This window comes from Mustela erminea, chromosome 19 (assembly GCF_009829155.1).
Source record: "Mustela erminea isolate mMusErm1 chromosome 19, mMusErm1.Pri, whole genome shotgun sequence".
NCBI classification, from domain to species: Eukaryota; Metazoa; Chordata; class Mammalia; order Carnivora; family Mustelidae; genus Mustela; species Mustela erminea.
Window position 1 is genome coordinate 48491004 of NC_045632.1, and position 14360 is coordinate 48505363.

At 39.6% G+C, this 14360-nt stretch overlaps 1 protein-coding gene and 1 pseudogene across 2 annotated transcripts in view; both read right to left on the reverse strand.

The window, feature by feature from the left end:
• Positions 1–14360, reverse strand: part of GLG1 (golgi glycoprotein 1) — a 159202-nt gene that overhangs the window by 63745 nt on the left and 81097 nt on the right. The window lies entirely within an intron of this gene.
• On the reverse strand, positions 11739–13801 carry LOC116579940 (annotated as a pseudogene).

Consider the following 14360-nt stretch of genomic DNA (forward strand, 5'->3'; position numbering starts at 1 on the left):
GAATCTCAGAGACAAACAAGTCCTGAAAGCAGCTCGGGACAAGACGTCTGTAACCTACAATGGTAGAAACATTTGATTGGCAGCAGACCTATCTACAGAGACGTGGCAGGCTGGAAAGGACTGGTGTGATCCAGGAACTAAGTGAAAAAAAATATGCAGCCAAGAATACTATATCCAGCAAAAGTGTTATTGAAAATAAAAAGCTATTGAAAATAGAAATAAAAAGCCTCTAGGACAAAGAGAAATTAAAAGAATTTGCAATTACCAAACCAGCCCTACAAAAAATACTGAAAGGGATCCCCCTTTTTTTTTTTTTTAAAGATTTTATTTATTTATTTGACAGACAGAGATCACAAGTAGGCAGAGAGGCAGGCTGAAAGAGAGAGAGGAAGAAGCAGGCTCCCTGCCGAGCAGAGAGCCCGATGCGGGACTCGATCCCAGGACCCTGGGATCATGACCTGAGCCGAAGGCAGAGGCTTAACCCACTGAGACACCCAGGCACCCCTAAAAGGGATCCTTTAAGCAAAGAAAGAACATAAAGGTAACACAGACCAGAAAAGAACAGACAATATACAGTAATAGTTACCTTACAGGCAATACAATAGCACTAAATTAGTATCTTTCAATAGCTACCCTAAAAGTAAATACCCCAATCAAAAGACACAGGGTACAAGACTGGATAAAAAAGCAAGACCCATCAATATGCTGTCTGCAAGAGACTCATTTCAGACCCAAAGATATGTCAAGATTTAAAGTGAGGGGGTGGAAAACCATTTATCATGCTAATGGCATCAAAAGAAAGATGGGGTGACAATCAATTAGATTTTAAACCAAAGACTATAATAAGAGGTGAGGAAGGACACTGTATCATACTTAAAGGTGCTATCCAACGAGAAGATCTAACAACTGTAAATATTTATGCCCCAACATGGAAGCAGCCGATTATGTAAGCCGATTAATAACAAAATTGACAAACACATCAATAATAATACAGTAACAGTAGGGGACTTTAACACACCCCTCACTAAAAGGGACAGATCATCTAAGCAAAAGATCAACAAGGAAATAAGTGTTTTAAACGACACACTAGACCAGATGGACTTCACAGATATATTCAGAACATTCCACCCCAAGGTTGCAGAACACACATTCTTCTCCAGTGCACATAGAACATTCTCCAGAATAGATCACATCCTGGGTCACAAATCAGGTCTCAATTGGTACCAAAAGACTGGGATCGTTCCCTACATATTTTTAGACCACAATGCTTTGAAACCAGTCAATCACAAGAGGAAAGTTGTAAAGAACTCAAATACATGGAAGCTAAAGAGGATCCTACTAAGGAATGAATGGGTCAACCAGGAAATTAGAGAAGAATTTAAAAAATTCAGGGAAATGAATGAAAATGAAAATACAACCATTCAAAAATCTTTGGGATGCAGCAAAGGCAGTCCTAAGAGGGAAGAAAACAGCAATACAAGCCTTTCTGAAGAAACTAGAAAGGTCTCAAATACACAAACTAACCCTACACCTAAAGGAGCTGGAGAAAGAAGAACAAACAAAGACTAAACCCGGCAGGGGAAGAAAATAATAAAGATCAGAGCAGAAATCAATGAAACAGAAACCAACAGAACAGGAGAACAGATCAATGAAACTAGGAGCTGGTTCTTTGAAAGAATTAGTAAGACTGATAAACCACTGGCCAGACTTATTAAAAAGAGAAAAAGGACCCAAATAAATAAAATCACACATGAAAGAGGAGATCAAAACCAACACCAAAAAAATACAAACTATAAGAACATATTATGAACAGCTATATGCTGACAAATTAGACAATCTGTTAGAAATGGATGCATTCCTAGAGACATAAAAACTACCAAAAGTGAAGCAGGAATAAACAGAAAACCTGAACAGTAGATCCATAATCAGCAAGGAAGTTGAAGTAGTAATGAAAAATCTTCCAACAAACAAAAGCCCAGGGCCAGATGGCTTCTGAGGGGAATTCCACCAAATATTTAAAGAAGAATTAAAAACCTATTCTTCTGAAGCTGTGAAATGGAAAGAAAACTTCCAAACTCATTTTTTATGAGGTCAGGATTACCCCACCAAAAAGAATTACAGACCAATATCCCTGAGGAACATGGATGCAAAAATTCTCAACAAAATACTAGTCAATAGGATCCAACAGTACATAAAAAGGATTATTCACCACCGCCAAGTGGGATTTATTCAGGGCTGCAAGGTTGGTTCAACATTTGCAAATCAATCAATGTGATATACTACATTAATAAAAGAAAGGACAAGAAACATATCATATTCTCAATAGATGTGTGAAAAGTATATGACAAAGTACAGCATCCTTTCTTATTTAAAACTTTTCACAGTATAAGGATAGAGGGTACATATCTCAATATCATAAAAGCCATGCATGAAAAACCTACAGCAAATATCCTTCTCAGTGGGAAAAAATTGAGAGCTCTTCCCCTAAGGTCAGGAACACGGCAGGTATGTCCACTATCACCACTGCTGTTCAACAAAGTACTAGAAGTCCTAGCCTCAGCAATCAGACAACAAAAAGAAATAAAGGCATCTAAATCAGCAAAGAAGTCAAACTCTCACTCATTGCAGATGATATGATACGTTATGTGGAAAACCCAAAAGACTCTATCCCAAAACTGCTAGGACTCATACAGAAATTCAGTAAAGTGGAAGGACACAAAATCAATGCACAGAAATCAGTTGCATTTCTATACACCAACAATGAGCAAAAGAAAGAGAAATTATGGAGTAGATCCCATTTCCAATTGAACCAAAAATCCTAAGATACCTAGGAATAAATCTAACCAAAGAGATAAAGAATCTGTACTCGGAAAACTACAGAGTTCACGCATAAAAGAAACTGAGGAAGAACAAAGAGATGGAAAAACATTCCATGATCATGGATTGGAAGAATAAATACTGTTGAAATGCTACCTAGATTGTAATCTACATATTCAAAGCAATCCCTATCAAAATACCATCAACTTTGTTCAAAGAAATGGAACAAACAATCCTAAAATTTGTATGGAATCAGAAAAGCCAGAATCTGAATAGCCAGAGCAATGTTGAAAAAGAAAACCAAAGAGGGTGGCATCACAATTCCAGACTTCAAGCTCTATTACAAAGCTGTAATCATTAAGACGGTATGGTACTGGCACAAAAACAAACACAAAGATCAATGGAATAGAATAGAGAACTCAGAAACAGACTCTCAACTCTATGGTCAACTCATCTTCGACAAAGCAGGAAAAGAATAACCAATGGAATAAAAAAGGAGAGTTTCTTTAACAAATGGTATCAGGAAAATTGGAGAGCCACATGCAGAAGTATGAACTGGACCATTTCCTTACACCACCTACAAAAATAGCCTCAAAATGGACAAAAGACCTAAGAGTGAGACAGGAATTCATCAAAATCCTTGAGGAGAACACAGGCAGCAACCTCTTCAACCTCAGCTGCAGCAACTTCTTCCTGGACACATCACCAAAGGCAAGAGAAGCAAGGGCAAAATGAACAAGTGGGACTTCATCAAGATAAAAAGATTTTGCACAGCAAAGAAACAGTCAACAAAACCAAAAGATAACAAAAGAATGGGAGAAGATATTTGCAAATGACATAGGAGATAAAGGGTAAGCAGCCAAAGATCTATAAAGAATTTGTCAAACTCAACACCCAAAGAACAAACAATCCAATCAAAAAAATGGGCAGACAACATGAACAGACATTTCTGCAAAGAAGACGTCCAAATGGCCAACAGACACATGAAAAAGTGCTCAATATTAGTCAGCCTTGGGAAAATACAAATCAAAACCACAGTGAGATACCACCTTACACCAGTGAGAATGGCTAAAATTAACAAGTCAGGAAATGACAGATGTAGGCAAGGATGCAGAGAAAGGGAAAACTCCTACACTGTTAGTGGGAATGCAAGCTGGTGTAGCCACTCTGGAAAACAATATGGAGGTTCCCCAAAAAGTTGAAAATAGAGCTACACTATGACTCAGCAAATGCACTACTGGGTATTTACCCCAGAGATACAAATATGGTGATCCAAACAGGCATCTGCACCCCAATGTTTATAGCAGCAATGTCCACAAAAGCCAAACTATGTCCATCCACAAATGGATAAAGAAGATACACACACACACACACACACACTCACATACACAAAGTGGAATAATATGCGGCCATCAAAAAATGAAATTTTGCTATTTGCAATGACATGGATGGAACTAGAGGGTATTATGCTAATGAAGTAACTCAAACAGAGAAAGACAATTATTGTATGAGCTCACTAATATGAGGAATTTGGAAACAAGACAGGGGGAAGGGAGGGAAAAATGAAACAAGGTGAAATCAGGGAGGGAGACAAAGTCTAAGACACTTAATCTCAGGAAACAAACTGAGGGCTGCTGGATAGGAGGGGGATGGGGAGCCTGGGTGGTAGACATTGGGGAGGGTATGTGTTGTGGTGAGGGATGTACTGTGTAAAACTGATGAATCACAGACTTGTACCCCTGAACCAAATAACACATTATATGTTTAAAAAGTACTAAAGAAACAAAATAATAGTGACATCAGGATCCTTACAAGACACTTCAAAATTCTGAAAGCTAAAAAGAATCAGGTACAATACAGGTGTCCTTTTCTTTAAAGACAGATATCTAAAACAAAACAAAACAAAAAATCCCCCCCCCAAAACAAACAAAAATAACCAGGCTTATTAAAGAAGGCAAAGAAGGTCCATCAATGATTTTAAAACTAATGTCAGGGTGCCTGGATGGTGCAGTTGGTTAAGCAACTGACTGCTGATTTGGGGTCAGGTGCTAATCTCAGTGTTGTGAGACCCAGCCCAACCCACAAGGCTCAGTGCTGAACACAGAGTTTGCTTGAGATTCTCTCTCCTTCTGCCTCTGTTCCTCCTGCTCACATTCTCTCTCAAATACTTACTAATCTCAAGTCACCACTAGGCAAAGCTAGGTGATAGGTACACAGGACATCAAGTAACTCTTAGGAGTTTATAATCTTGCATGTATATAATTTAAAATAGAAAGTTTTTTTTAAAACAGATATTATATATATGTTCCCATGACTACATATACTCTGCAAAGCCAGGTTCTATGAACGAGAGAGTAAGTGAAATTTCTATTCTGCAATTTAAAAAGTAGACTAGATTATGTTTAATATTACATAACTTTGTAATACACATCTCCTTTAGTGTTGCTCTTACCTTTAAAAAGATATAATTGTAAGAACAGACACATTTTCTTTCAGTTTCCATAGCATTCCAACCTGCTCAAAGGAAGTGAATTCTGTGTACCTTGGGTGTGGAGCTTACTTAAGGGAAAAAAAAAAAAAGAGCATTCTGGAAAGAAATTCAGAGCACTGGAGCACTTTCAAAAGAAGGTATTTAAATAATATGCAAGTGTTGTCATGTTTACAATTCACAGGACTTATATTAGTGAATTAATGACTGCTTTAGGGGTTTGCTTCCCCACAGTAGTAGTATGGGTTATTTCCCCCCATTTTTAGTCCTCTTTGATAGCATCTGAAACTATAACCTTTGCCCTGTACCTGTACACAACCTCTGGCTGTTCAACTCTGGCTGCTCCAGAGTTAGGAGGCTAGGCTCCTGACTTGCTTTGGTCAATGAGATTTTACCTAGACCTAATAGAAGAGGTTTTAAACTTGCTTGGTCTGTTTAGCTTTTTACTCTCACACTCCTGCCATTCTCCAAGAGAAGAACAAGTCCAAGTAGCTCCTAGCCCAAGGAGAAGGAGAGACAGGTGGGGCCAACCTAAACTTAACCTGGAGCCCAGAGCAGAGCCATCTCAACTGCCCTGCAGAGCCACAGGCAAGAAAAATAAGTATTTGTCATTATAAGCACTTGAAATGTTTGAAGAGTTTGTTAGGAAGAAAAAAATGAGCAATATACCTATCAAGCAAATGAAATAATAAAAATTCTAAGACCTTTAAGCTGCAACTGGTAACAACTACCATCTCATTTAGTGGATTATGTGAAGTACAGAGTACTGCAGCCTTTTTTTTTTTTTTTTTTTTTAAAGATTTCATTTATTTATTTGACAGAGAGAGAGGTCACAAGTAGGCAGACAGAGATAGAGAGGGGAAACAGACTCGCTGCCGAGCAGAGAGCCCAATGCGGGCCTCGATCCCAGGACCCTGAAATCACGACCTGAGCTAAAGGCAGAGGCTTAACCCACTGAGCCACCCAGGTGCCCAGTACTGCAGCCTTTTATGAAAGAATGACATGAACCATGGAGACACAAATGAACTGTATATTTGGAACCCAGTATTTAGTTTCTGTCTCTTTTGTCAACTTAATTTGTAATTAATAATAAACTGGTCTATTTTTTTCATTTTAGATTTAATGTCTCTTTCCAGAAAGAGATGACAATGTAGGAATGCCATAAAAACAAGGTCATGATATTAAAACATTGAGACCCATAGAACTGAATAGCTATGAAGAATGTCTATGTGTAATTGCAAATAACTAATTTCAGAAATTTAAAATGGGAGGTGCCAGGGTGGCTCAGTGGGTTAAGCCTCTGCCTTTGGCTCAGGTCGTGATCTCAGGGTTCTGGGATCAAGCCCCACAACGGGCTCTCTGCTTGGTGGGGAGCCTACTTCCCCTTCTCTCTCTGCCTGCTCCTCTGCCTGCTTGTGATCTCTCTCTGTCCAATAAGTAAATAAAAATCTTAAAAAAAAAAAAAAAGAAATTTAAAAGGTCTTTAGAATCAAAGGACATGGTAATGTTCAGAGGAACTGAACAGAGACCTATCTGCAAAATATAAAAGATAAAGTAGTATGCCTAAACAGTAGGAACCTGAAATAATGCCACCACCAAGAAACTCCAGAGGAAGTATAAAGAGAAAATGCTATAGTTTAGCACTCAATCTGAAGGAGTGAAAACAGATGTGTGTGCTGACACAGGTTTGATTCTCAGACTGCGTCATTCCTGTGATGTCCCAATCAAATCACTTCATCAGAGTATATATCTACTTCTGCAGAACTATAAATGCAGATAGGCTTGATTATCTTTACTCTTAGAAGATGAATAGTATAAGGAATAAAACCCAGAATTACTAAGGTAGAATAAGGCTGAGGATTTTTTTTTTAAGTTTTGTTAAATATCCATGAAAGAATACTCTGAAATGATCCCAAGAAATGAATCAGCAAGTAAATACTGGATAATCATGATGTACCTAAAATTGTGCAAGGCATTGTTTGGGATACAGAAGAATGATATGACACTGTCTCTAACCTCAGATAGTTTACAATCCAGTTGGAGAGAGAAGATGGTGAAGTCATGCAATTAAGCAAGAATAGGGGCTTGAGATAGGCCTGAAGGATTAGACAAATGATTGATGCTGCAATGCATGATTTCCAAAGAAGTTGCAGGTTAGATGATCCCTAGGGCTCAAGAAAAAAAAAAATAAGAATCCCTTTTTTTTTAAAGCTCATCTTTTAATTTATATTTTAATGCTTTTATAGTGTATATGTTAAAATAATTAGTATTTAAGATTTTATTTTTTTATTTGTCAGAGGGAGAAAGAGAGCACAAAAGGGGGGAACAGTAGGCAGAGGGAGAAGCAGGATCCCCACCAAGCAAGGAGCCTGATGCAGGACTTGGTCCCAGGCCCCTGGGATCATGACCTGAACCGAAGGCAGATGCTTAACCGACTGAGTCAAGAAGGCATCCCTAGTAAATTAATATTAATTAATATTTTAAAATAGCTATATAATATTAGGGGTATGTGTAGTAATTTTTTTTTAAATGCTTTGGGACGCCTGGGTGGCTCAGTTGGTTAAGCAGCTGCCTTCGGCTCAGGTCAAGATCCCAGGGTCCTGGGATCGAGTCCCACATCGGGCTCCTTGCTTGGCAGGGAGCCTGCTTCTCCCTCTGCCTCTGCCTGCCTCTCTGTCTGCCTGTGCTCGCTCGCGCTCTCTCCCTCTGTCTCTGAAAAATAAATAAAATCTTTAAAAAAAAAAATTAAAAAAAAAATAAATGCTAAAGAAGAACATGATCAAGACAAAGAATTAAGTGCTGAAACCTTCCTGGTAACTAGTTGAGGAGTCCTCCCCTCACTCCCACGGCTTCAAATCAGAAGCAAAGAGCTGGTTCCCAGCCTGCGGAGCATCAGATCAGAAGCTGAGCTTTTGGTAGACCATTAGCTGCTCTCCATCACTTCGAAGGTAGACTCTGGACTTCAAAAACAAGTGTCTCTTACATCAAGTGTTTCCTCATACAAAGTAAGTACTTGGCAATGGAACTCAAAGTAGAAAAATTTATGAAAAGCCTCATAAATAAACAGCTTTCTGTTAATTTAATGACCAAACGTTGTAGAAGAAACTGCTGAAGTTGCATACATTAGTATCAATACAGAAACTATTAGGAATACATGGAAGAGAACGTGATACAACCTTACCCAACACAGCTGGACTGAACTAGAAAAGTTCAGATAATACTGAATGTGCCATGTGGCAGTAAGACTCTAAAGGAGATAAGCACTGAGTGCTTGGACACACCTGCCTAACTCCAATACGGAATGTCAAGGGTACAGGAAAAGGTAAAAGTTGACACTTAACTGAACTAGGTGCTACCTTAATTTCTTACATGATGGACTGACTGCAAGATAAATGGTATTGTGTCCAATTTTACAGAGGAAGATACTGAAATTTGGAGAAACCAAGTAAGTGACCAAAGTATACTTCTAGGACACAATAAAACTGGAGTTTAAATAATGATAATAAATGGTGACTAATGCTCACTGTGATGCTTTCTGCTTGATACCTCCAAAAAAGGCTCAGTAGGTCAAGTTGAGCACAATGATGGGGTAGGGGGTGAACCTTCAGGAGGTACAAGAAAAAGAAAGGCAGACAGGATGAATAAACAGAACAAGTGCTCTAGAATAAACTGACAGCTCCATGATGAATTTAGATGCAGGCGGCCCAGGGAAAAAGCTGCTGGAGTTATTAGATCAACTACAAATCTGCATTAGCCCTACGATAACCACAGCAAGTTCTAAAAAACTTTTGCTTAGTTCACTTGGCCTTTTTATTTTTTATTTTTTATTTTATTTTTTTAAAGATTTTATTTATTTATTTGAGAGAGAAACAGTGAGAGAGAGCATGAGCGAGGAGAAGGTCAGAGAGCGAAGCAGACTCCCCATGGAGCTGGGAGCCTGATGCGGGACTCGATCCCGGGACTCCGGGATCATGACCTGAGCCGAAGGCAGTCGTCCAACCAACTGAGCCACCCAGGCGTCCCCACTTGGCCTTTTTAAATCAATGACTTAAATATTTTGGGTAGGGACGCGAGTGTGGCTCAGCTGGTTAAGCACTTGCCTTCAGCTCTGGTCATGGTCCAGGGTCCTAGGATCAAGCCCCGCATCAGACTCCCTGGTGAGAAGGGAATTTGCTTCTCCCTTTCCCCTCTTCCCACTTGTGCTCTCTCTCAAATAAATAAGTAAGTAAATAAATATATAAATATTTTTTTCTTAGATTGAGAATGTTTTGGGTATTACTGTACTTTAATCTTGTTGGGTAAGCAAAAGATGAAATAGTTAATTTTAAGGCTTAAAACCAGTATTCCTTCCTCTAAGCTCTGTAATTCAAAACAATTTTTTAAAGTATGTAAAAAAAGTACTTTATTTGATCTATGTGACACAGAGAGAGAGAGAGAGAGAGAGAGAGGAGAGCAAGTGCAAAAGCAGGGGGAGAGGGAGCCCAACACAGGGCTTGATCCCCGGGATCATGACCTGAGTCCTGGGCAGATGCTTAACTGACTGAGCCACCCAGGCACCCCTCAAAATGGGTTTTAACTAAAAGACACAATGGTAGAAAAAGGACAAAAGACTCGTGGAAATATTCAGCTACAGAAGCTGTGTGACTTTGGGTGTGTCACATCACTTCACCAGACCCCTGAGGGCAGAACAGGGGTTTCTTCAACTAGGATCTTGAACTGACTTTAGGAGTGAAACTGTCTTGAAAGCGTACACAAACTTTTGTGTGTAAGTATATTTTTCTGAGAATTCACAGCTGTCATCATAATCTCAGAAAGATCCATAAGACACCCAAAAATTAAGAAATAGTGATCTAAGATCGTTGAGATTCTCTGTAGCTTCAGGAGTCTGTAAGATCAGAGATACGGAATACAGAAATAGGGGTATTTATTGATTTCCATGTCTTTTAAGGTAGGTAATTTGCATATTATGATTATGGTTTCCTAGTGCTTCATCTCAATCATTCTCTCCTGGTCAAAGCACAACAAACAGGTTTCAGAATAAACGACGGAAAAGCTTGAGTCTGAATGTTCTCAATTACATCAACTATCACATCCACTTGAGGATGGTTTTTACAGAAAGTACAAGTCTGAACTATGATTTCCCCAAGGTGAACAGGCTGAGTTAATAAGTCTGGCAGGAGAAATTAAAGGACTCACAAAACTAACTTGGAAATTGTCCCAGTTTTTGAAAAAGAAATGCTTGGGAGTTGGATTGTGTCTAAAATTGGGAACATTCTACAGTTCGATCGACTGAAGTTGAACTACCCACAAGATCACACCTGGCACTAAATTAAGTGACAGCAGATTCTGTTTATTAATCACCAAGGAGAAAACAAACAAAAAATGTCAATAGTATCTGTGCTTTTATGGCCTTGCGAAAATCTGAAGGCTGGGCAACAACATGGTGTCTCCCTGTAATTAGAAACCTTCTCCTACAGTAGTAGTAAGGAGAATCTTCTTTGGGGAGTTTAGTCATTCATATGAGTAATTCATTTATTAACTTGACCCAAACCATGACCCTCTTGTCCACTGGGAAAAAAAAAAAAAAAAGGCAAACAACATAAAATAGCTGGTAATGAACAGGTAAAGTCAGTATTTTAGTCTCAGTAAACTCCCTGAGCAATTCATTTATTATCATATGAGCAATTCATTTATTAACTTGACCCAAACCATGCCCCTCCTGCCCACCAGAAAAAAAGAAAAAAGAAAAAAGAAAAAAAAAAACTGAACATAAAATAGTTAGGTAATGGACAGATAAACAGTCAGTCTTTTAGTCTTGGTAAACTTCCTGAGCAAGTGTAAATTGAATCTTTTTTTTTTTTTAAGATTTTATTTATTTATTTGACAGAGAGATCACAAGTAGGCAGAGAGGCAGGCAGAGAGAGAGGGGAGGAAGGAGGCTCCCTGCCAAGCAAAGAGCCCGATGCGGTACTCGATCCCAGGACCCTGAGATCAAGACCTGAGCTGAAGGCAGAGGCTTAACCCACTGAGCCACCCAGGCGCCCCTGTAAATTGAATCTTAACCCTCAGTCATATTCATAGCCTCTTAATGCATTATTCTGGCTCAATCAGAATTAACTTTTCTTATTTGTAACCAGGGAATGCTGCTAAGTATTGTTTTTCCAAAAGGATAGTGATCAACATAGGCTTTGTGCCCTCCAACAAAGCTCTGCCTGATTTACTAAAGGTCTCTGCTTTTGTGTGATTCTTAAACATTCAACCATCTTTTCTTTCTTTCTTTTTTTTTTTTTTTTTAAGATTTTATTTATTTGCCAGAGATAGAGAGAGAGAGAGTACACACAAGCAGGCAGAGAGGCAGGCAGAGGCAGCGAGAGAAACAGGCTCCCTGCTGAGCAAGGAGCCCAATACGGGACTCGATCCCAGGACCTTGGGGATCATGACCTGAGCCGAAGGCAGTGGCTTAACCAACTGAGCCACCCAGGTGTCCCATCAACCATCTTTTCAAAAAGGATTTCTAGTAAAGGTCCAGTGGGAGATTTTTTAAAAAGGGTATGAGACACAGATATAGGTGTTGGCTCTCACGTAAATTAACTAGTGTGGTAGATAAAACATGAATCTATATGTAATCATCACAAAAAGAGCAAAGCTTGGGGTGGAGGGCAGTCTTGATACTTTAAGAATGAAAAAAGCCCCCTCCCCCTCCCCCCCACCATTATAAGTTGGATGACAGAGAGGAAGCCAGAGGGGGGTCTATTGGGTAAGGCACATCTGAGTTGAGCCTTAAAAGGAGGTTGTGATTTGGTGATGTGACGCTGTGCGTATGCTGAGGCAGATGGGTCTGTGCAAGGCAGAAGAATGCTAGCGGTCAGGAGGAATCGGAAAGCCACATTCACTGCATAGGGAAGAGATCTGAGTGAGAAAGTGAGAATCCCTACAGTGACCGTTCTTAGGCTTATATATCTGATGTTTCCTTATATACAGTGAGATAACTACAAATTTTAATTAAATCCCAATGCTGATCCAATAATGGTTTCCCATAATCCAAATTAGTATGTTATGCTAAACACAGTGCAGAGAGTGGTGATTTAACTTACTGTTATTTACCTGTGTGCTTCCCCAGTAAGTGAGTGGGGTAATAGCTGGTAAATACTATATTGTTACTACCACTTATTTTTTAAAAATCTTTAAACATTTTTGTTTTGAAGAAGGATTAAGAACAGTTCCTTTAGAAACTGGAGACACTCAAGCGCTGATCTATTCATAGAGTTTCTACACAGCTGAAGAAGCTTACATCAAATAGACAAAAAATACTACAGAAGATCCATATACAGAAAGATTTAGAAAAATCCATCTCCAGAAAGCAGATCATACAGATGCAAAGACCTTGATGGATGTAGGAGAATCAGTGGGCTGAGGCATAAAGGTAGGAGGCAGGCTGTGCAGTCTCGAAAAAGTTCTTTGGCCCCCTGATCTAAAGGTCTGCCTCCAATATGGGTTCGGAGAAAGATCCTGATCATTTGAACTGGCTGTCAAGCAAAGCCCCCTCATTTTCACTTTCTTGGCTTCCAGTACAGCCAGCTCTCACAGCTGTCTTTTACTCAGGACTTTACGCTTCGGCTGTTTTTCAGTCATTTCGGCATTGGGTGCATGAGTCAACAACCTCCCTAGCCTTAATCTCTTCCTCTACCTCAACAGAGATGCGGTGATAAAAATGAACTTGCCCATGTCTTCAGTCCATTTGGTTATCATCGCTTTTTTAAAAAAATTATTTATTTAACAGAAAGGGAGAGAGAGCACAAGCAGGGGGAGCAGCAGAGGGAGAGGGAGAAGCAGACTTGCTGCTGAGCACAGTCTAATGTGGGGCTCAACCCTGGTACCCCGATAATGACCTGAGCTGAAGGGAGATGCTTAACCAGCTAAGCCACCCAGGTGCCCTCATCATCACTTTCTTAGGAGGCTTTTGTTTCTTAGTATAAATACTGATTTTCCAAAACTCCAACCAAACTTGACAATGTGCTCCATCCACAATGAAGGTCACAGGAGCATTCCTCCTGGGATGGGCAGAAGAGTGTATTTTTGCTCAACGCCTTCAGGCCTCTGAAGATACAGAGTCTCATCCTGTGTGTTACAAAATTTGTGGGCATGTCTGGCAGTATCAATCACATGGAACCAATCTCAGGACCTCATGGGCAATCTGACAGTCCAGCACCGGGATTATCTGGCTGCACAAACAGTGGTAGACATGGAGGGGTTCCCTGACATCATTCTAGTCCCAGATGTCAGTACAGACTTCTGACTGGGACATTACTTTAGGCATAGTCAGAGAAGCGAGCCCCAAAACTCAACATCAAGAATAATGTATACTTGTTACTTCTATAAGAACATGATGAGCTTTAAAAGGGATAAAAGATAGATTAAAAACCCCAGAGAAGGGGGTGCCTGGGTGGCTCAGGTGGATGTATGACTCTTGATTACGGCTCAGGTTATTATCTCAGGGTCATGAGATCAAAGCCTGGTGTTGTCAGACTCTAAGCTCAGTGGGGAGTCTCCTTGAGAGCCTCTCTCTCTCCCTCTGTCCCTATCCTCTCCTTCACCTGCAACTCACACACACACACACACACACACACGCGCGCGTGCGCGTGCACTCTTAAATAAATAAATAAAATCTTAAAAAAAAAAAAAAAAAAAAGACCCCTGCAGACAAATTAGGGCCTGGGTTAGTCTCACTTACATGCAGAGCAGTAAGGGTGTTCGGTTGAGGTTAAGACCGGTCTGTACCTTTAAAATGAAAAATACCTTCAAATGCCCTTTAATTCTAATAAAGTAAAAGGACAAACACATGCTACAGTGGGAATTAGCACACAGTTCTACTTTGTTTCAGATAGCATACCTGACCCATACAAACCAATACTCGTAGGGATTTTCAGGTCTGTCAAGTACTAATCCACTCATATTCAGTGAGGTTATATCCCTATCCTGAAAATATGAAAACACATAGCAATCTGGCTAATTACTGAAGTCAATGGCTGGCAAAAGACAAACAACAAATTGAGCA